Raw genomic sequence first — 21,482 nt, 5'->3', positions numbered from 1 at the left:
TATAAACCACGAATCTTCCCGGCATAACCCGATGAATCCTCCCGGCATAACCCGATGAATCTTCCCGGCATAACCCGATGAATCCCCTCGGCATAACCCGATGAATCTTTTCGGCATAACCCGATGAATCTTCCCGGCATAACCCGATGAATCCCCTCGGCATAACCCGATGAATCCCCTCGGCATAACCCGATGAATCTTCCCGGCATAACCCGATGAATCCTCCCGGCATAACCCGATGAATCTTCCCGGCATAACCCGATGAATCCTCCCGGCATAACCCGATGAATCTTCCCGGCATAACCCGATGAATCCTCCCGGCATAACCCGATGAATCTTCCCGGCATAACCTGATGAATCCCCTCGGCATAACCCGATGAATCTTTTCGGCATAACCCGATGAATCTTCCCGGCATAACCCGATGAATCTTTTCGGCATAATCCGATAAATCTTCCTGGCATAACCCGATGAATCTTCCCGGCATAACCCGATGAATCTTCCCGGCATAACCCGATGAATCTTCCCGGCATAACCTGATGAATCCCCTCGGCATAACCCGATGAATCTTTTCGGCATAACCCGATGAATCTTCCCGGCATAACCCGATGAATCTTTTCGGCATAACCCGATGAATCTTCCCGGCATAACCCGATAAATCCTCCCGGCATAACCCGATGAATCCTCCCGGCATAACCCGATGAATCTTCCCGGCATAACCCGATGAATCCCCTCGGCATAACCCGATGAATCTTTTCGGCATAACCCGATGAATCTTCCCGGCATAACCCGATGAATCCCCTCGGCATAACCCGATGAATCCTCCCGGCATAACCCGATGAATCTTCCCGGCATAACCCGATGAATCTTCCCGGCATAACCCGATGAATCCTCCCGGCATAACCCGATGAATCTTCCCGGCATAACCTGATGAATCCCCTCGGCATAACCCGATGAATCTTTTCGGCATAACCCGATGAATCTTCCCGGCATAACCCGATGAATCTTTTCGGCATAATCCGATAAATCTTCCTGGCATAACCCGATGAATCTTCCCGGCATAACCCGATGAATCTTCCCGGCATAACCCGATGAATCCCCTCGGCATAACCCGATGAATCTTTTCGGCATAACCCGATGAATCTTCCCGGCATAACCCGATGAATCCCCTCGGCATAACCCGATGAATCTTCCCGGCATAACCCGATGAATCCTCCCGGCATAACCCGATGAATCTTCCCGGCATAACCCGATGAATCCCATAGGCATAACCCGATGAATCTTTTCGGCATAACCCGATGAATCTTCCCGGCATAACCCGATGAATCCCTTCGGCATAACCCGATGAATCTTCCCGGCACAACCCGATGAATCCCCTCGGCATAACCCGATGAATCTTCCCGGCATAACCCGATGAATCTTCCCGGCATAACCCGATGAATCCTCCCGGCATAACTCGATGAATCTTTTCGGCATAACCCGAGAACTCTTTCCATTCAGCCAGCATTAGGGTTTTTAAACCCTAAACTGAGCTTTTCCATGCAATCAGCATTAGTTTTTTTTAAACCCTAAACTGAATTTTTCCTTTAGTCAGCATTAGGGTTTTAAACCCTAAACTGAACTTTTTTTCCATTCAGCCAGCATTAGGGTTTTAAAACCCTGAACTGAGCTTTTTCCATGCAATCAGCATTAGGGTTTTAAACCCTAAACTGAACTTCTTCTATTCAGTCAGCATTAGGGTTTTAAAACCCTAAACTGAACTTCTTCCATTCAGTCAGCATTAGGGTTTTAAACCATAAACTGAACTTTTCCTTTAGTCAGCTTTAGGGTTTTTAAAACCCTGAACTGAACTTTTCCCCAGATAGTCAGTATTAGAGTTTCAACTCTAAAAACTGAACTTCTCCCCAGCTATTCAGTATTAGGGCTCCAACCCTGAACTGAGCATTTTTATCTTCCCTCCTCAATTTTATGAACTTCCTGGCGAATAATTAATGAAATTTTCCTAGTGAAACTGGGGCAGAAAATTTCGTTCGTTTGTTTGTTTTCTCCCGCAGGTCTAACCTCGAGCCACACGGATCGAAATGACCCACGAGATGAGTCTCAACTCAGAATAAAAAAAAAGGACAAAAAGAAGATGTTCCGAGATACCTAATTCCTGTTTAGCCCAGGATATGTAGGAAATCTTTGAAGCAAAGATTCAGTCAGATCTTTCAAAACATGCTTCACACGGAGTAGTCCATAGACAAGAAATAGCTCATATCCGCTCACTTTATCTTTGCACGAAAACCCTTCGTGTTTCCGAACAAAGAGGGGCAGCTGTGAGCACGTGATTTTTGTTTTTACGCGACAATCGCTCCAAAAGAAATAAAAATAATAACAAATGGTCATGCTGTACAATTTTTGGATTTTTACATGGCACTTTGTTAATTATTTATGATTTTTTGTCCATTTTTATTTTTATTGAAACAAAATACAAAAAATGTATGTGTCATGCGTAATTTAAACCGTAATCCGGTTGTTAAATGGAAAATCACAAAGTACGCATTTTGTTTGTCCTGATTTGTTGCCTTGTTTAATTTTACCTACTTTTGACATTTTTTATATTGCGTGTAATAAATACGTTAAGTGTTAATTAATGGTGTTTAGTTTTATTTAATTAGGTTGTGTGTTTAAGAAAATTAGAAATAAAGAAAAAGAGGTTGAAACTTGTTTTAAATGAATTTGGGCCAATTCCCATTTTCAAAATCTGAGGCCCAAATGAACAGCCCAAGCCACCAGTCCGAACAGCCCACCCCCAGGCCACAAAACGACGTAGTTTAACACCAAAACTACGTCGTTTCAATGCCAATCCATCACGACCGTTCAAACCAACGGTCCGGATCTCTCACCCATAACTCCCATTACCCGACCCGCTACCCGAACCAAATCTGACCCCTACTAAGCCAAACGACGACGTTTCTTTTAAACCTTCAGATCCAAGCCGTCCATCTCGCCTCATCCAACGGTTGAAATCAACCCACCCATTCCATATATAAGCCTCCTACCATACCCTGCCCCTCTATCCAATACCCCAGCTTTCGTCCTCATCCCCTTCCCCACGAAACCCTAGCCGCCCCCTTATTCCTCACCATTAATCCCGGCGGCATGAACGCCGATGACCTTCACCTTAACACCCTAGGACCACCTTGACACCCTGAACATGAATCCACCAACCGTTCAGCTCGAATCCCATCCCACCTTCTCGAATCTTCATTTGAAGATTCGAGTCAAAACTCGATCTACACCGATCTGCCCTAAATTCATACCAGACAGTCCCCGGACCCCCCTCGTGACCAAACCATGCTTGGTTTGGTCCGAATCTAACCACGGAAGCCCAAATCCCAAATCTACCATCCACGAACCCTAGAAACCCCAAGCCTGGTCCGTGCCTGCTTAATCGAAGTGTTTCTCGTCTAATGGACCTTAATCGAAGTGTTTCTCATCTGAGAAACACTTCGATTAAAGTCCGTTCAGCCTTAAGGAGGATCTGTTCAAAACACAAGTGGATTTTTTCTGATTTGTTCTTTCAAAGCTTTAAGGTGAGTTAATTTTCTTTTCTTTATTTCAGTTCGTATGTTTGTGTGTTGTTAAAGGTCCGTCCGTATGGCCAAACGTTTTGTTTTGTGTTTTTGAACTGCTATTGTCCACCTTGACCGGACCTCTGTATTCGGTCAAGTCTTTCTTCGTAATGTATGTGTGTAAACTGTATGTTCAATTGAATTCGTAATTGGTCATTTCAATTAGCTCCCGAGGTCATTTCTGTGTTGACATTGCAATCTGAACCCCTTGTGTGATACTCTTAGATTTCTGATTTTTGGCTACGATTGTACGTGTTATGATTAGTATAGTCGAGTCGACATATGTCGTCAATTAGTTTCAGTTGTCCGAACAATAACCAATTGACCTGCTTCTGTTAAGCATTGCCTGAATCGATTAGGAACTGAGTTTAGTTACTTATAATTGCTAATTTGATTTCAGAAATCTAAGGTGTAGGCTGTAATTGTAATCTGAATTGATGGCATGTGCATTTGTGCACAACATGTGCATAAAGGCCCTGTTTGAATTAAAATAGTTTGACAGCATATGCTGTCAGACTACATTCTGCTGCCCATACTCTACTTTAGTTTCAGAAATAATAAACATTACTTAAAGTGAGTCTGCCAGGGAATATCATGGGGTTTTGTTCATACTTAATTAGCCAAGTGGAATCTGAAAATGTGAAGGCACATGGGAGGGGTGTTGTGATGTTCTAAACAGGCTGTTAAAGGTTTGATTTTAGGCTTATAAAAGGCAGACTGCCATCAGTTTTAAAAAGAGAGGACAGACGGAGAGAGATTGGGGGGAACTGGATTGAGTTTGGAAAACAAATTTTGAAAGAGGAAAAGGCAGGCAGATTTTTAGGCTTAAACTCAGGTTTCTAGATATTTTGGATAATATACACACACAGACAGAAATAGATAGAGAGAAGCATAACACAGAAAAAGGGACTGCATTGTCATCTTTGTCTTGATTCTCACTGGTCTGGATTTCCTTGTTCCATATTGATTTCTTCTGAGTCTTGTTTGAGTTTGTGTGTAGCATCGGTTCATTTCTGGGTCCATTCTGCTTAAATTCTGATTCCATATTACTGGGAATTTGCTTTCATTTTTGCCATTTTTCAATTGGCTCTAAACTGCATCTTGCACTGGGACTTGTTTCTATTGGTTACCTGCTGTTACTGCTGCTGCTATTGTTGCTATCTTCTACTCTTGCTCTACTGACTTTCCCTGCTTTCTTCAACTGTAAGCACTTTCCAGGTACACATTTCGAGTCCCATGTTGGTGTAATTGAAACAGTTTGAAGGCATGAAAAATGAAAGATATTGAAGAAGTTTAAGTATATGTTGTAATACTCATAGAATAAGTAATGGGTTTTTGTATAATTGATTAGTTTACAACGCAATAGCATGAAAGGATATGTTAACTAACGCTTGATTGAATTCTAGTCTTCTGTGTTTTTGTTTTGTGGTTGTTTGTCAATACAGGGTATGTATACCCCAACCTTATACAATGTTTTTTTTCTGTTTTATTTTTCCTTTTACCAGGTCCCATTAGGCAGTACATAGAGTCACTTTCGAATCCCATTAGTAATAATGTCCAGTAGTTGATTCCTCTAATCTAGTCTAATTAAGTTTAGTTAAATTCAACTCAAGAAATGTTAAGAATAAGCGTAGCATTTCGTCAATTTCATATGCATTTTTATCAGAGTAAAAGTATGTTCCATGAGATACAATGTTCTTCGCCTCGTAATTAGATAATCAATAAAAGGTTAGGATTAGCTAAGCATGCCATTTAATCAGCATACATTGTTCTTTCTTTCATTTTAGGGACAAACATAATAGAAATGTAGTCACTTTAGGATATCCCTTCTAAAATAGAGACGAGCCTCGCCAAATATAAATGTAAATTGCGAGGCCCTCAATGATTAACCACAATAAATATCTAGAACTCGGGATAGGCCGTTTAGTGAATTTCATGGCCTTTTCCAAAAATAATAATGCGTTAAACTCTTTAGGCGCGGCTCAAATTAAATTACATTCTTAAACTTGGGTGCGCATTGATGCGACCCGAATCCAAATCTCAATGGAGTCGAAATGTGTCTAACAATTACGGGTGCATTGATTGCGACGTAGTTCGAAATACATTTTCACGACGTTGCAACTCTATAAAAATAAATGATAATAATAAAAGCGGTTTAAACTTAATAAAAGCACGTAAGTCATAACATGTATTTAAATCAGATATTTAGTCATTATAATAATTTAAGCAACCGTGCTAGAACCACGGGATTCGAGGGTGCCTAACACCTTCCCTCGGGTCAACAGAATTCCTTACTTAGAATTTCTGGTTCGCAGACTTCATTTAGAAAAGTCGAAGATTTCCTCGATTTGGGATTCAAGATAAACCGGTGACTTGGGACACCAAAAACCAAACATTTCCCAAGTGGCGACTCTGAATTAAATAAATAATCCCATTTCGAATATTGTCACTTAAATTGGAAAAACTCCCCCCGCGCACTTATCCTTCGGGGCCGGGCGCGCGAAAAGGAGGTGTGACAGACATCTCACTGGTTACTCTAAACGCAAGAGAACTAATTGTATCATGTTGCTTATCTATTTCTCTCATGAAGTTTGTCAAATAATCAAAACAAAAGACGCATAACTTCTCACAACTTGCAAGTACTTTAGGTTTGACCAAAATATTTACTATTCTATCTCTAAAATACTTCTTTTTAAAAATAAAACTCTTCGTATATCCAGTTCTTCAACTGCTTGTTATTAATTTCAACACTTTTATCCAAACATGTAACTACTTATTTTTTAAATCAATTTTAGTACTTAAAAGTACTTTTTAGCACCTAAATTTGGAATTCAACTCCAAATTGGATTTGAAAATTTTATAATCAAATGTTGATTTTAAAATAAAGTGAACAATTATTCCAAAAAAAAACGTGAATAAATTTATGGCCAAACGACTCCTAAAGTTGTTTAGATTAAATTTCTTTTATATGAAAATCTAATACTAGTAAAATCTTTTAAGAAAGAATCCTGATGAAAAGTCACCAAGGGAATATTTTATTCTCAGGGGTCGTTTGGTAGAATGTATAAGGAAAAATAATATATGTATTAACCTTGGTATTATTAATCCCTTGTTTGGTAATGATTTTCAATCTATCACTACTGCTTTTATACATGGCAAAAATATGACGTTAGTAATATCATAGCTTTTAATACATGCATAAGCATATAAAAAGACGAAATTATCCTTTCAAAACCTTTAATAGTACACTACACCAAACATCCGATATGAAATTATTCTAGCATTACTCATTCCAATATTACTAATATACCTTATTCAAATTCATGCCAGGGCGAGCGATACAAATACTATTCACCTTATGAGGAGATTGGTGGAGTGGTATAGTGAAAGGATGAGGGATTTGCATATGGTGTTCATAGACCTAAAAATTGCATACGACACCAAGGGAGGTTCGATGGAGATTTTTGAAGGTTAGAGGTATGCATGTAGCATATACCAGTGTGATTAAGGACAAGTATGGTAGAGCTAAGACCCAGGTAAGAACAAGGGAGGAAGCTCATAACACTTTTCAGTCGTGATGGGGTAATACTAGGGATCGGCTCTTATCGCGTTTTTATTTGCCTTAGCGATGAACGTGCTGACACATCATATCTAAGGGGAGGTATCATGGTGTATGTTATTCACAAATGACGTAGTACTGATTGACAAAACACGGGGCAGGATTAACGCGATGCTAAAGGTTTGGAGATACACTCTTGAGTCAGAAGGTTTCAAGTTCAGTAGGACTAAAATATAGTACTTGGAGTGTAAGCTTATTGGCGCGACTTATGGAGCAAGCGTGGACGTGAGGCTTGATAAGAGGAAATTTCAAGTACTTAGGGTCAATAAACTAAGGTAATTTGGAGATTGATGAGGATGTGCGTTGTAGATGAAATGAAGGTTCGTAACCAATTTTTTGTATGATAATAATATACCTCTAAGACTTAAAGGTAAGTTCTACAGTGATTAGAAATACTATGTCGCATGGGGCGGGGGATTGACAAGTCAGGAACTCTCACGCCCAGAAGTTGCAAGTAGCAAAAATAAAGATGCTAAGATGGATGTATGCGCATACCAAAAGAGATATGATTAAGAATTAAGTTATTCAGAACAAGGCAGACATGACCTCCATGGTGGGCAAGATGCGAAAAACAAGACTGAGATGGTACATGTATGTAGAGAGGATATGAATTGATTCTAGTGAGGAGGTGTAAGAGGTTGACCACGATAGGCCTGTTGAGACGTAGATGTAGGCCAAAGTAGCACTTAGAAAGTGATTAGGCAAGACACGACGCGTCTTCAGCTTACCGAGGATATGATTCTTGATAGGAAGATGTGGAGGTCGAAAATTAGAGTAGAAGGTTAGTGAATAGTCGAGTATATCTCTTTTCCAAGTATTAGTACTACTATTTTTATAGTTTCCAATTCATATATTTCTATTATGTTGTTTCTTTTGCTTCGATTATCTTATCATCTTATTTTGCTATTGTTGCTACATGTTGTTACTGTTGGGTTTTTAAGCTTAATGTAGCTTAAAAGAGAGTGAATAAGAAATGGAGGAAAAATGAAATATTTGAGTTTCATTTCAGATTCCCTCATTGACAATGGGACATTGTCCCATATTGTAAGAGGAAAAGATTTTTGATGGTATATACAATTTCTCTTCTTGTATCTCTTAAAAAAGTTAAGAAGAAGGCAAGTCTTGCGCCGCCGTCGCTCGGCTTCGGCTTTGGATTTTGTCAAATGATTGATTGATTAATTTTTTGGACCAAATTTATTTGTTAATAGTAAATATTAACGCAATATTATTCGTTTTTGTAACGGAAAATGTTTTACGTTATGGCCGTTTTACGTAACTGACCTCTGAAGAGTTACAACTCTTCATTTTAACTCAATAGTTTTGGCTATAAATTGCAGTCCATTATCTCAGATTTTCCATACGAATTTCTGAGTTCTCCTCCTTTCTTCTGCATTTTTTAACTATAAACAAAGCAACAATAAGTGTGATTTGCTACTGATCTTTGTGTTCGCTGAAACACTAGAGTTTGAAGTACCGCTAAACCAGTGTGTAATTCGTTCTATCTTGAGAGGAAATAATTCATAAACCTTGGGTACTAGGATGAGATTAAATTCCTTAAGGAAACACTGTGAATTCAATGGGCTCGGATTAAATTCTGTTTCTATTTTTCATTTTTGTTTATACGTTATTTTATATTCTCCAGTATTATTTTACAAATACAATTTGATAACAGTTACTGTTTAGTTTATTCTGTCTTTGAGCCGAAGGTATGTTGGAAACAACCTTCCTGTTTTCACAAGGCATAGGTAAGATTTAGGTATACACTATCCTCCCCAGACCTCACTTACATAATTACACTTGATTTATTATTGTTGTTATTGTTATTGGGTGAAGTAGATTATTTTTACAATTACAATTTGGTGACGATACTTTCTATTAAAAAGGTTATATTTTTTATAACTTGTAGTAATCAAATAATGGAAAAATAAACTCAATGAAAGAATATTTCATTGGTCAGCCAATCCGGAAGCAAGCAAACTTATAGCCTGTTTGGCCAAGCTTCTCAAGAGGACAAAAATGCTTTTTTCCCAAAAACACTTTTTTTCCTAACTTGAGGTGTTTGGCCAAGCTTATTTGGGGAAAAAAGTGTTTTGGGGAAGAAGCAGAAGCAGTTTCAGAGAAGCAGAAAAAAGTAGCTTCTTTCCAAAAGCAGAAGCAGAAACAGTTTTGGCTTTTCTTCTTACCTAAAATACCCTTAACAAAATATAGTATATACCAAAATAACTCTTAAACCTAATACTTAGGATATTAATTTATAAATATTTCTTCTTATTTTTAGGAAAACTTTCTAATATATAGTGACTTCAGGGGTGAATGCTTTTATATTTGTTGAAGGAATTTTAATATATTTAACTTATATTAAAAGAATTAAGTACTTTTTAATTTTATTTTCATATTTTACTTAAATAAAATGAATTTTTTAATTATTGCATGTAATAACAAAAATTTGAGATTATTTATTTACTTATAATATTAATTATTAAGTAAATCTATTCATGTCTTTATTCGTAATTTGACACTTAAAAACACTTTCTAAAAAGTTTGGTCAAACACAAATTATTTCTCAAAAGTGCTTTTCAAACTGATTAGCCAAACACAAACTGCTTATCTACAAAAGTACTTTTTTCAAAAGCACTTTTGAAAAAAACACTTCTCAAAATAAGCTGATTTCTCCGGCTTGACCAAACAGGCTATTAAGGTATTTGTGCATAAAGTTTAGGCATCTTATATCTCTTAATTATTCCTTCCCTGGTGAGAAATATCAAATACATAATATGTCGAATTGAGAGTAGTTTAAATAGTCAATCTTATATTCTTTATCTATTTCCAAACCTTTTCAACAATACCCACTTCATTTAAATTTACTTTTCATATTTTAAAATTTAAGATTCACTTCTTTAAACTCGCAATAATGGTGATTTTAAATGATATTTAAATTTATTTCATGAAATCTTCTATATAAGAGCTGTTGGTAGAAGAAAACAAGTTTTTCTAATAATGCCCACTTGATTTAAACTCACTTTTCATATTTTAAAATCAAGATTAACTCCTTCAAACTTGCACAACGGTTATTTTAATGCCGAAAAAAACTTAACTAGCCATGGATGCAAGAAAATTTAATAAATTGCTGCGCCCTAAGTTGCAATGTGCAAATATGTTTGGAAAAAAATAAAAAATAGTCAGATTTACAACTGGTAATTGAAAAATAGCCACAGTTTCAAAAGTAATTGAATTTTAGACATATTTTCATGTAAAGATAAAATCGAAACAAGAACACTCTTAAAAATCCGAAAATATTCCAGCATAATATGTTGGAGTTCGAATTTTTTACATATGAGCTTCCAGCATAATATGTTGGAATTTCATAATGTGTTGCAGTTCCAATATAATATGCGAGAAGTTTATATGCAAGAGCTCTATAATCTAGCATATTATGTTGGAACTTCCTGCATGCTGGAGTTCAACATAATGTACTGGAAGTTTAAATGCAAAAGCTCCATAATCCCGTATATTATGCTGGAATTTTCATATTTTAGCAAAATAGTGGCTATTTTTCAATGACTTTACAAACGCTGACTATTTTTCAATTAGAAGTCCGAGAACTAGCTAGCCCGTGCTATTTTCACAAATATGTTGCCTCTTTAAATTTCTTTAAAAAAAGAATTATGTATACAGTGAATCCGGGGGGGGGGGGCGATTTCCCCGTCATAGGGTCGTCTCGCGGTCATGCCCCTCGAAGCTCGGAGCCAAGGTCGAGACTCATCCTCGGGGTTCGGCAGATATCGGTCCAAAGGGCATCGCATTCCGACAAATACAGTGGGTTACAACAGGCGAGTGGGGAGTTCCCAAGGCACGCTGCTCAACCTGGCAAGGCTGGCCTATCTGAGGTCTATTTTCAAGATGTCACGTCTAGCCATCCTATCTCTGTATCTTCACAGTTGACACGTTTTGTATTGTGACGGATTACCTCCTATATAAAGGGGGTCCCCATCACTTTGTACGCCCCGACTCATGTTGCTCTAATTATTTTTCCACAAGATCAATAATCTCTCTCTCTCTCTCTCTCTCTCTCTTCTTTCTAACTTGCTCGTTCTCACTGGCTCGATGTCACTTTAATATTTATCGCTTTCTTACTTGTTCTTCTTCCATCGCTTGGTATTGGACATGAAGAGCCTTGTTTAATCATATCTCAACTATTATCCCATTCCCGACTGCCCCCGATAGCTCGAGCTCGACCCAGACATCGACCCCGAGGTTCCCCATCGACCGGTCCTACACCCGGGCAGCCGACCTATCGGTTCGATCACTACCTCGTTTAAGCTTCCATTTCATCATTGAACTTCATCTTCTTAGCATCATCTGCTCAAACAACTAGCGTAAAAATAGATCACGTATTTTTAGAATCCTATTTACAAATTTAATTGTTGTTACCATTTTCACGGTAAACAATTTGGCGTCCACCGTGGGGTTAAAAATAATAGTGATTATTTTCTTGTTGGTTTCATTTCAAAAAAGCAAGTTATCTTTCACACTTTTTCTTGCCCAAGATTTTCGCTTTTAGGACAAAGCACCTGGCTCGGCTAGTGAAATGGGAAACCAGAACCTCAAAAGCGATAGAGAAAAGGGCACGACCGCCCTAGAGGCCGGTACACCACCGCGTTCAACCCGGACGGAAGGGAAGGTTCTCCAACATAATGTCCTCGTGATTATTGGGGGAACCAACATCCACCGAGGACCCATGTCCAAACAAACGAGAACGTCTGCTACGGAAGAGGGACCTACACAAAAACACTTACCCGAAGAAACCCTCGTATTCAGCGAAGAGGACCTCAAGACCATGATGGAACCGCACAACGACGCGCTAGTAATTTTGTTTCTCTTAGACAACACCAGCATAAGGCGCGTGCTCGTGGATCCAGGCAGCTCGGCCAACATAACCAGGTCAGAAGTAGTAGAACAGCTGGGGCTGCTCAATCAAGTTGTTCCCACCCCTCGAGTCCTCCATTACTTCAACATGATCAGAGAAGAAACGAAAGGAGAGATCACCCTCCTGATCAACACGTCTGGCACAATCCAATACACCGAGTTTTAGGTCATCGACGGCGATATGAGATACAACGTCTTACTTGGCAGTCCTTGGATACACACCATAAGGGCAGTGCCCTCGACCTTGCACCAGGTGATAAGGTTTCCCACGAGTGATGGCATCACGACCATACATAGAGAACAACGGACAGCGAGGGAAATGTTTGCGGTCCACCACAAGACGCCAACCCCTACATGCCCAATCTCGAACGATGTGGGAAGCGTGCAAACCCTTGAAGACGACGAGGAAGACTTCTTCGCTCCCCCGAACCTTCGTCACCCCCGGGGAATCAGATGCGACCAAGTCAACAGTCGAAGAGTTGGAGCAGACCATTTTTATCGGGCACCCCCCGATCGCAAGGTATACTTGGGAATGGGGCTGACCCCCGAACTCAGGACAAGGTTTATTCAATTTCTTAGTAACAATATCGACTGTTTCGCCTGGTCCCACCTAGATATGACAGGTATCCCACCGGAAATAACCTTCCACAAGCTAAGCATTGACCCAAAATTCAAACCCGTAAAGCAAAAGAGAAGGCCGCAATCCGAGGTAAAACATGCCTTCATCAAAGAGAAGGTAGCAAAACTTATCAAAATCTGATCCATTAGGGAGGTAAAGTATCCCGAATGGCGATTTAACGTAGTGGTAGTGCCAAAAAGTGGAACAAGCTAAGGATGTGTATAGATTATAAAGATCTGAATAAAATGTGCCCCAAAGATTCCTTCCCGTTGCCTAATATCGATCGTCTGATCGATGCTACGGCCGGCCACGAGACCCTCACTTTCCTCGATGCCTACTCGGGGTACAATCAAATCCAGATGAACCCCGAAGATAGGGAAAAAACCTCATTCATCAAAAATATGGTACATATTGCTATAATGTAATGCCCTTCGGGCTAAAAAAAGCGGTAGCAACCAACGCCTAGTTAATAAAATGTTTGAGCATCAAGTAGGTAAATCAATGGAGGTATATATTGATGATATGCTAGTCAAATCCCTGCGCGCAGAGGACCATCTGACCCATTTGCAGGAAACTTTCAACATCCTTAGAAGCTACAACATGAAGCTCAATCTTGAGAAGTGTGCCTTTGGAGTAGGATCAGGCAAATTCCTGGGCTTCATGGTTTCAAATAGGGGTATCGAGGTCAACCCCGACAAAATAAAGGCCATCAAAGAAATCACAGTGGTGAACAATGTAAAAGCCGTTCAACGGCTGACAGGGCGGATCGCGGCCCTAGGCAGATTCATATCTAGGTCATCGGACAAAAGCCACCATTTCTTTGTCCTGCTCAAAAGAAAGAACAACTTCGAATGGACTCCAGAATACCAACACACCCTAGAAGAACTGAAATGGTACCTGTCTAGCCCGTCTTTCCTACACACACCCAAGGAGGATGAAATGTTGTACCTATACCTGGCCGTGTCCGAAATAGTGGTAAGCGGTGTGTTGGTTCGAGAAAAGCAAGGTACACAATTTCCTATTTATTATGAAAGCCGAACCTTGGGGGCGCCGAAACCCGGTACCCCCATTTGGAAAAATTGGCTCTCGTACTGATAAGCTCCTCGCGCAAGGTGAAACCTTACTTTTAGTGACACCGTATCTACATCCTGTCGACTTATCCTTTTCGGAGTGTACTGCATAAACCTGAGTTATCGGGTCGATTGACCAAATGGGCCATTGAGCTCGGGGGTTATGATATCGAGTATCAACCTCGGACGACCATCAAGTCCCAAATCCTAATGGATTTCATGGCCGATTTTTCGCCATCCCTCGTGCCCGAGGTAGAGAAGGAACTTTTATTAAAATTAGGCACGTCTTCCGGGGTATGGACCTTGTTCACAGATGGTGCCACAAACATAAGAGGATCCAGACTCGGTATAGTCCTAAAGCCGCCCGTCGGCGTCATAATGAGGCAATCCATAAAAACCACAAAGCTAACTAACAATAAAGCCGAGTATGAGGCTATGATTGCAGGTTTACAGTTGACCAAAAGTTTGGGAGTCGAGACTGTCGAGGCAAAATGCGATTCGCTCCTCGTGGTAAGCCAAGTGATCGGAAGCTACGAAGCCCGAGAGGACAGGATGCAAAGGTATTTGGACAAAATCCAAATCACATTACGTCGCTTCAAAGAATGGACCTTAGTCCATGTACCCCGAGAGCAGAACGGCGAGGCTGATGCCCTCGCAAACTTGGGATCTTCCGCTGAAGAAGAAGACCTGCTCCCCTGAGCTGTCATTCAACTGTTCAAATCTGTGGTCAAGGAGGGTCACGCAGAAATTAACTCCACCAGCCTGACATGGGATTGGATAAACAATTACATCGTTTATTTGAAGGATGGGAAGCTACCCGCAGATCCAAGATAATCGAGGACCCTGCAAACCAAAGCGGTTCGGTTCTTACTCGACGAAAATGGGACTATATACAGGAGAATTTTCGATGGCCCCCTGGCGGTATGCTTGGGACTGGGAGACACAGATTATGTGCTTCGAGAGATCCACGAGGGCACTTGTAGAAATCACTCCGGGGCTGACTCCCTAGTCCGAAAGGTGATCAGAGCGGGCCACTATCGAGACAACATGGAAAAAGATGCCAGGGAATTCGTTTGAAAATGCGACAAGTGCCGGAGGTTCGCTCCCATAATCCACCAGCCCGACGAACAACTGCATTTCGTTTTATCACCATGGCCATTCGTGAAGTGGGGGATGGACATCGTCGGCCCTTTACCGACGGCGCCGGGTAAAGCTAGATTCATTCTGTTTATAACTGATTACTTCTCAAAATGGGTGGAAGCACATGCATTCGAGAAAATAAGAGAGAAGGAAGTCATCAATTTTATATAGGAACACATCATATGCCAGTTCGGAATCCCATCCGAAATAACATACGACGACGTGAGGCAATTCATCGGGAGCAAGGTAACACAGTTCCTTGAAGACAACAGAATCAAGAGAATCCTATCAACATTATACCACCCGTGTGCGAACGTCCAGGCCGAATCTACGAATAAAACCATCATTCAGAACTTGAAAAAGAAGTTGGAGAGCGCCAAGGGAAAAAGGAGAGAAATGTTGCCCGAGGTGCTGTGGGCATATCGGACAACTCCAAAGTCAAGCACCGGGGAGACACCATTCTCCCTAGTATATGGTGCCAAAGCACTGATACCAGTGGAGATCGGGGAACCAAGCGCCAGATTCCGGCACACTAATGAGGGATCGAACAATGAAGCCATGGCAATAGCCTTTGAGCTGCTCGACGAAAGACGGGAAGCCTCGCTGGTTCCGATGGCTGCCCAGTAGCAGAAAATCAAAATATACTACAATAGAAGAACAAATCTCCGATACTTCGGGATCAGAGACTTGGTACTAAGGAAGGTTACTCTCAACATCCAAAACCCCAATGAAGGGAAGTTGGGCCAGAATTGGGAAGGGTCATATCGTATCCTTGGGATAGTTGGCAAAAGATCCTATAAGCTTGGCACTATAGAGGGCAAGCAGCTTCCGAGATCAGAGACTTGGTACTAAGGAAGGTTACTCTCAACATCCAAAACCCCAATGAAGGGAAGTTGGGCCAGAATTGGGAAGGGTCATATCGTATCCTTGGGATAGTTGGCAAAAGATCCTATAAGCTTGGCACTATAGAGGGCAAGCAGCTTCCGAGCAAAATCAAAATATACTACAATAGAAGAACAAATCTCCGATACTTCGGGATCAGAGACTTGGTACTAAGGAAGGTTACTCTCAACATCCAAAACCCCAATGAAGGGAAGTTGGGCCAGAATTGGGAAGGGTCATATCGTATCCTTGGGATAAATGGCAAAAGATCCTATAAGCTTGGCACTATGGAGGGCAAGCAGCTTCCGAGCAACTGGAATGTATCGATGCTCAAGTGGTATTACTGCTAGGGCATCCGGTTGCAAAACCCCACAAATATCCTCAAGCAAACGTCGCACTCTTTTCCTTCGATCGAGTTTTCTATCTCGAAATGGGTTTTTACCGGCAGGGTTTTTAACGAGGCGACGTCCACACACTTCCCAAGAAGGATCCAAAGAGCCTACAAGACTTCCTTTGCAACTAGCCCCGCCTTGGGAAAATGACAAACGAGGCTCCAATAGGAAACAACGTACCAGATTAAAGGTCCAAGGAGTCGCGCCCGCACAAGCTGAGCTCACGACAACGAAGCAACGTGTTTTTATGCCAAGCAATAAAAGAATATCTTTTAGCATCTCATACTCCAACAAAGGAAATCTCATTGTACTCTCGATGGGGATCCCTCCATCAAATGCGTCCCGAAAGTACTTGGAGACTTGACGTCGACAATGCGGCGCTCGTACGACCCCGGGGTTGGAACTTCGGGCTCATAAAGCCCCAGCAAGGTAACTTAGAGCTCACGAATGACGGCCTTCAAGCCCAAGAAAACTCGATGACTCAGAGACTGTCGCCAATCGCCTTACACTGGAAAACCCGAGGCCGTAAGACCCCGAGCAGGCAGACTCGGTATAACCAGATCTATTATACATAGCAACACAAACTGTAAGACCTCAACAAGCATGATAAAATTGTAAGACCTCAACAAACATGACAAACTGTAAGACCTTACTACAGGTATAAAACTAAAAATCCTGATGTTTAGGCTATACTTCGCATTTGTAAGAATCTCGAAAGGACATACCCTCGGTGTAGATGCCTAAACTATCACTCATGATAAAAAATGTCTTCGACCAAACACAGATGACTACGGTCAAAACGGCTGATCCAGCCAAAATAACGCGACTCGGGGATGCCCGACCGTCGCTAAACAAAATTGCATGCCATTACTTCGAATATACTTTGGAAAGAACCGGTTAAAACAGGCTTCCCTCAACAGGCAAACGAGCTTCGCCCATGTCATCTCCAAATCACAAGTCTTTGATCTACTCGACCTACGAGCTAAAAACCTTCCGAGGTGCTCAAACAGCGCCGCTAACGACTTCAAATCGAGGTTCTTCCCAAACCGACGACGGGTCAGGCAAAATTATTTCAAAAAGACCTTAACGAGAGGAATACAAAGCCTACAAAAAACCTACGGGCAAAAGTGTAAAAGCCATTGTCGCCAGCCAAATAAGCCTCCGAGCTACACACTACAAGGTCTTAACGACCAAAACCGCATAAGAGCCACTGTCACCAGCGTAGAAATTGAAAACTTGAGGATTAAAATGAGCTCGAGTCATAACCCGATTCGGAGACCGGATCCAAAATAGTTAAAATACAACATGCCTAAGGGCAGCGTAAGCGCCATTGCTGCCAGCCAAATGAGTCCCCGGGTCACACACTCAAAAGGGCGCTTCGACCCAAGGCGCAAGAGCCATCGTCATCTGCCCATGCAGGCACAAAAAGCTCGAGGGTCAATTAAAGCTCGAGTCGCAGCACGACTCGGAGACTGAACCCAAAACAAGCCAAATACAAATGCCCAATGGCAAGGGATAAGAACCATCATCACCCGACTGTGCAGACACGGAAGAGCGGAAATCAATAAGGCTCGGGGCAAACTCGGTCTGAAAACTCAACGCAAATGGATGGGAAAAAGCGCAAGACCCCTCACAACAGTTCACACCAGAGGCTGCATCGACCAGCCGCATGACAATTCTCGAGCCAGCCTAAACGGGCCACAAAGCTATATTGCAGGTCTAAGGTTCTTTCGCCAAATCCTTGTTGAATTCAGAGCAGAAAGGGGAGCAAGAGAAACGAAGCCACAAGATTCTCTTCATACATATGCCAAAATAAAAGTACTATATACAAATACGGAGATCAACATGAAAAAACAACATATCCTAATCTATTGCCGAACCGACAACCTCAAAGGCTGCATCCAGGCGATTATGAGTCCCCCAACGGCCCCTTCTCGACGGCGTCCCCTTTCTCCAGGGATCCACCCCCATTTTTAACACCGCTCGATTTGCCTTCTAATATGCCCTCGATGGTCAGCCTTCGGAAGTCCGGCCAAAAACGATCTGAGGCTCGAGGTAAAGTTGGGCCAGCCCCCTCGAACGTCCCCTCAACGCAAGAATCTGCGATGACCGCTGCTCCCCCATGCAAAGATACAAGTGCCTCGACCTCAGCTTTGATCCTAAACAATGTAACCACCAGCTCAGAATGGAGGTTCTTATACTTGCCACTATCCTCCTTCGCGTCCTGGAGTTGACGCTCAATCAAGGTGACTCTCCCCCTAAGGTTGTCCCTCTCGGAAGCCACCTCACTCACATGCCGACTAAGCTCGGATATTTCAGCATCTCTGGCCCGAAGCTCCCCTCTCAGCAGGGCGTTCTCCTTCTCAAACTGCACAAATTTAGGCCCGAAGAGTTAAAAGCGATGGAATTTCACAGGGGCTCAAATGATAGTAAAAACATGGGATAAATAACCTATTCGGTGAAATAGGCTTTCTCACGTTCACCGTGGCTCACCTCATCCTGATACTGGGCAAGAGCCTAGTAGTAAAGCGTTTTGGCCTGAAACCGCATAAAAAAGTTAGGAGAATAAAGGCTAGAGCAACCCGAAGCAACAGACAAGGCTAGCAGGAGTTACCCCCTCACGAAGCCTACCCATCTCGCCAAAAATGAATGAGGCATTGGCCTTGGAACTATCCTCATGAATGATTGTCAGCCTCTCGATGGCGTCTCCGCCTTTGGTCAGTGCTCCTGCCATGGAAAGCTCCTTGCAGGACTCGTCTAACACTCCGCAAGATGGAAGGATCTCCCCCTTAGGAGAATAAATAATAACCAACGGGTTAACGGGGTCAGCCAAAATCTCCGTCCTCTGTTCACCCCAAGTCCCAAATCGAGGCCTCTCCAAACTGCTTGCCAAGGGCGTCCCAGCTCGAGGAGGACTCCAGCCACCCGCCAATTCAAGGGTGGTGATCGATACCCCATCCATTGCCTCACCGCCATAAAGCTAGGCTGCGTCAGCATCAGACTCCTGTCCGGAAGAATCTATCCCCACGGCCCGAGGATCAATCGATCCCAAACACTCTCCGGGGAATGCCGAGTAGCTGCTTTCTCCCTCACCTTCAGCACAAGGATTTCCCATCGCCCTAGAGGTCGGAACCAATGGGTCGACCTTGGAGCTCTCCACCTTGATCCTCTTGGGCTCCGGTGGCTCAGCCGACAGGCTTTCCTGCCTTTTCTTCTCCTCTTCAAGCATCAGAGTGTCCCCTCTAACAGACGGTACCTCCCTCGTTGGTGGGATTCCTCCCAGACATGCATAGATGCAGAGGTTAAATGCACGGGACGAAGAAAGCTACTAACAGCAAGCTACGTCAAAATGCACGGATGCGTCAAAGCTCAAGGCACACCATAGTCTTTAGCTTCCCACCGAGCTCGGGATAAATCCCGCCACGCTTGATCGATATACGAGCAGATTGAGTACAAATGACCGACCCAACCCTAGAGATCCGACACCGTGCCAGGATAGATTGCTATGGCTGAAAAGACAAAAAGAAGCATAGTTAGACGCATGAGGAGAAATCACCAAGAAGGGGCAAATGCACCATGTTTACTTACGCCCAGCGTTCCACTTCTCAGGGAACGACATCTTTTCCACTGGGATTAGGTCTGACGTCCTCACTCGAACAAATCGGCTTAACCACCCATCATCCCCGAACTCCTCAGTGGAGGCAAAAAGGGACCTCGGGGCTCGACAATGAAGTTTGATTAAGCCCCCGTAAAGGAGACGAGGACTATGCATCCGGATCAAATGGTTCAGGGTGAAAGGCATTCCCTCTATCATGATCGAATAATGCCTGATCATATAAACCACACGCCAGAACGAATGATGAACTTAACCAGGAATTACCTGGTAACTTCGGTAGAAGTCGAGAATCACAGGGTCAATCGAGGGCGATAATGGACCCATCGGCCCCAAAGTTAATGGGTAGGTGTACACATTCAAAAAACCGGCCCTATAAGCCATAATATCTTCATCCCGAGCGGGAATCTTCACGAGCACGATATTCCCCCAGCAATAGTCGGCCTTCACTCTTTCGACATCCGTTATAGAGCTGATATACCAAGTTACAGGCTCGCGACACCTTGACTTTGAGGAGGGTCTCTCGACCCTAAAATCGAAGGTCATCACAAAGGGTCCCAGGACGCACTCCTCAGCACGGGGGAGGGGAGGGGGGAGAGGAGTGGCCACTTCGCATTGAGAGAAAAACGAAGAAAATGAGCCCGCAACCTCCTAGGAAGTAGAAGCGAAAATATTTGCCATCCTTGAGAAAATCTGAGGGAAGAAGAAAAGGGGTTTGCGTTCCTGAAGAAGAGCGAGAACGAGGGAAAACAGACCTCACTAAGGGTTTTTGAACACGAGGTAGAAACTAGAAATGAAGGGGTGAGTATTTATAAAAGCACCATGGGTACATTGAAGGAAGCCAACCGCCGCAATCAATGCTGAAATCTGCAGGAACGATGCACATAGCACGCCTTGACATCTCGTAACCATTCGCAAGGACACCAGAGGAAGCAAAAGTTCAAAACCGTTTCTTGTTGCCTTCACTCTAAGAAACGCAGAGACTATCTGTATACGGCGAATCTGGGGAGCCTGATTTCCCCATCATAGGGCCATCTCGTGGTCATGCCACTCGAAGTTTGGAGCCAAGGTCGAGACTCATCCTCGGGGTTCGGCAGATATCGGTCCGGAGGGCATCACATTCCGACAAATACAGTGGGCTATAGCAGGCGAGGGGGAGTTCCCAAGGCAAGCGGCTTAACCTGGCAAGGCTGGCCTATCCGAGGCCTATTTTCAAGATGTCACGTCTAGCCATCCTATCTTCTTATCTTTAGAGTTGACACATTTTGTATTGTGACGGATTCCCCTCCTATATAAAGGGGGTCCCCAACACTTTGTAAGCCCCCGACTGATGTTGCTCCAACTATTTATCCACAAGATCAATAATCTCTCTCTCTCTCTTCTTTCTAACTTGCTCTTTCTCACTGGCTCGAGGTCACTTTAATATTTATCGCTTTCTTACTTGTTCTTCATTCTATCGCTTGGTATTGGCCATAAAGAGCCTTGTTTAATCATATCTCAACTGTTATCCATTCTCGACTGCCCCCGATAGCTCGAGCTCGACCCAGACATCGACCAGTCCTACACCCGGGCAGCCGACCTATCGGTTCGATCACTGCCTCGTTTA

This window comes from Nicotiana tabacum, chromosome 11 (genome assembly GCF_000715075.1).
Source record: "Nicotiana tabacum cultivar K326 chromosome 11, ASM71507v2, whole genome shotgun sequence".
In the NCBI taxonomy this organism is placed as follows: domain Eukaryota; kingdom Viridiplantae; phylum Streptophyta; class Magnoliopsida; order Solanales; family Solanaceae; genus Nicotiana; species Nicotiana tabacum.
Note: the sequence above shows the minus strand (reverse complement) of the source record.